This window comes from Cibotium barometz, chromosome 66, assembly GCF_041138505.1.
Source record: "Cibotium barometz isolate CiBa-2024 chromosome 66, ASM4113850v1, whole genome shotgun sequence".
In the NCBI taxonomy this organism is placed as follows: domain Eukaryota; kingdom Viridiplantae; phylum Streptophyta; class Polypodiopsida; order Cyatheales; family Cibotiaceae; genus Cibotium; species Cibotium barometz.
The window spans coordinates 14,608,113-14,611,895 of NC_141111.1; positions in this window are offsets into that span (position 1 = coordinate 14,608,113).

The following is a 3,783-nucleotide window of genomic DNA, read 5'->3' on the forward strand; positions in this document are numbered from 1 at the left end:
ACATATATGTATATACAGATTGTGTGTGTGTGTGTGTGTGTGTGTGTGTGAGAGAGAGAGAGAGAGAGAGAATCATGTCTTAAGCTTTAAAAAAATTAGTGAGGGGCTAACTAGACATGTTAAAATACATCAAAAACAAAACTCCAATTGAAATAAAAAATGTAATGTGATAAATAATCATGTAAAAGGTGCAAACAACTTGAAATCTAAGAGGATGCACTCTAACCCAACTAACAATCAATAGGACGAGAAATGATTTAAGAGAACCATTGGACCTCTACATACATACATGTGTGGGTATGTGTGAGTGTGTATGTATGTATGTAGGTATATATATATATATATTGTAAAATATATATAGGTATATATATATATATACCTATATGTATGTGTGTATATATGTATGTGTGTGTGTGTGTGTACATACACACACACACACACGTGTGTATATACATACATACGTGTACACCTATATATATGTATGTATGTATGTATACCCACACACACACGTGTATATGTATATATGTATATATGCATATATGCACACACACACACACACATTTAAATATGTATATTTATATCTACATATTTATATGAAGAGAGAGATGGATATATATATATATATATATATGTATGTATGTATGTATGTATGTATGTATGTATGTATGTATATATATATATATATATATATATATATATATATCTATATATATATATATATATATATATATATATAGAGAGAGAGAGAGAGAGATACATATATATATATACATATACATATACATATACATGCATATGCATATACATATACATATACATATGCATATGCATATACATATACATATACATATGCATATACATATACATATCCTCCTCATCACAAAAGTTCCATGAGAAATTAGCCCCAATCATGTTTGATGAGATTATACTCCTCATCAAAAAAGTTTCACAAATCAATAGGTAGCACTAAAATCATAAATATAGAGTAAATTGAAAAGCATGTTGTATGTCTTGCATGCCATGTATCATGCTAAAATAACCACATAAAGCCCATGAAAATATATGTCAATTAAATCAAACCCAATCAAATGTTTTTGAGGTCTCTAATTCATTTGAGAAGAAATCCCAAAACATGATAGTTGAGAACCTGCAAAGCATAATAACAAAACAACGTACATTCAATCCATCATGCTAAAATAACCACATAAAGCCCATGAAAATATATGTCAATTAAATCAAACCCAATCAAATGTTTTTGAGGTCTCTAATTCATTTGAGAAGAAATCCCAAAACATGATAGTTGAGAACTTGCAAAGCATAACAAAACAACGTACATTCAATCCATCATTGAAAGAAACTCAACCCATCATGATCCTTCACTTGATAAGTTCAGCCCATCAAAGCTCCTATGGATGTAAATAGAGAAACCCAAATTTTTCATAATTCTAACCATTAATTAATTAAAGATTTTATAATTGCCTAAAAATTCAGCCCAAGAAATCTAAATAAAAATGATAACTTACATGCAAAAAGATATTATCATTGGTGGTGCATAACAAAACAAGCCAAAAAATAGCCCATCAAAGCTACATAGTCTTGCATATAAGAGTCCATCCCATGAAAGCTCCTACATGTCCATTAAAGCTCTTGCATGTGAAACCCAAAGCAAACCAAAATCAGCCATTATAACCATCCCATAATCAACCTAAAATCATCCCATGAAGAGGGTGCACATGCATAACAAAAAAAGCCAAAAATAACCCATTAAAGCTACATAATCTTGCACGTAAGACTCTATCCCATCAAGGCTCCTGCATGTGAAACCCAAATAAAACCAATATTAGCCCTCATAACCATCTCATAATCAACCCTTGCTCATCCCATGAAGAGGATGCTCATGCATAACAAAACAAGCGAAAAAGAATCCATCAAAGCTACATAGTATTGCATAGAAAGTACTTGCATATAAAACCTAAATAAACCCATAACCAATCCCTAAAGAAGCATAAATAACACTGAATTATAGCCCATGAATATTATGCACATGCTTACATTGAAGTGTGCAAATTTGTGGTACTTACTTGTAGCATTGGCAAGACAAAAAGGTAGTCAAGGAGTCTATCTTGCACACACACACATTCAAATCAGCCCAACCATGACACAATACAACAAAATCATCCCATAAGCAGTTTATAACCATCCCATAATCAACCTAAAATCATCCCCATGAAGAGGATGCACATGCATAACAAAACAAGCCAAAAACAATCCATCAAAGCTACATAGTCTTGCACGTAAGAATCTATCCCATCAAGGCTCTAGCATGTGACACCCAAATCAAACCAAAATTAGCCCTCATAACCATCCCATAATCAACCTAAAATCATCCCATGAAGAGGATGCACATGCATAATAAAACAAGCAAAAAACAACCCATAAAAGCTACATAGTATTGCACATGAGACTTCATCCCATCAAAGCACCTCCATGTGAAACCTACAAAACCCATAAACAATCCCAAAAGAAGCCCAAATAACACTAAATTAAAATCCATGAATATGCACATGCTTACATTTATGTGTGTAAATATGTGGTACTTGCTTATAGCATTGGCAAGCCAAAAATGTAGTCAAGGAGTTTATCCTTCACACACACATTCAAATCAGCCCAACCATGACACAATACAATAAATATCAAACCAAAATCAGCCCATTTGATGCTACCAAAATTAAAAATTACATAATGAAAATCAAACTATAGCATTGGCAAGCCAAAAATGTAGTCAAGGAGTTTATCCTTCACACACACATTCAAATCAGCCCAACCATGACATAATACAATAAATATCAAACCAAAATCAAACTATTACATCAAGAGTAAAAGGCATCCATACTCGCATATAGTCTGGCATCGTAACTTTCTTCTATTCCTCTTCTGTGCATCATTCAAAAATGGCCTAGTATCCAAGCTATGACACTTTTGAAAGCAAGGTGCAACACACATGTGCTTCTTTCAGCTGGCACATCCCCAAAGTGTGTGTGAAGGCTTTGCTCCTTGTACTTCCTTATGATCGGACAATAATCTCTTTCATTCGACAAACAACACAATAATTGATAGCCTCATTACCCAATCTCACAACAACATGATCTCCCAACAAATCTGCCCCACTATCCATACCTCTCGTCCCCCATACCTCTCGTCCCATGGAATGTCTTGAATGCATTGTCAACATGCTTCTCTTGGAGGTTTAACATAAAGTTGAAGAGAGTAAGGCTCTTATTACCATTGTGTTCCTTCCAAATTATCCATATATTGGTAAACACAAAATCCATTAGACCCCAAAAGAAGGCATGCCACTATTTCCATCCATGAATAGTGCTTTCTAGGCTATATCCACTCCCAAGCACCATGCTATCAAAGGTATCACAACATCCCTTGTTCTTGTTGTATTGAATAGCAAGTATGGGACATGGAACTTTAACTCTATCTCCATTTCCAATTTGCTTCTTCACATTACCATGTTTCACTCGAAAACATTTGATGCAAATAAAATAGCCTTCTTTTCCATCCACAAACAAGAAATCAGCTCTCTTGCTTCACAAAATGCAAACCTTATTGTCCCACGAACACACTTATCAATGTTTAGCATGCTTCTATTAGGAAAATGTTTCCTTTTTGCATATAGATCCCTATACCTCCACGACTCTCATCCCTCAAATGTTTAAGAAGCTTGATAGATGTAAAATATCTATCAACCCTCTGCTTCTAAAATCTCGATATCAA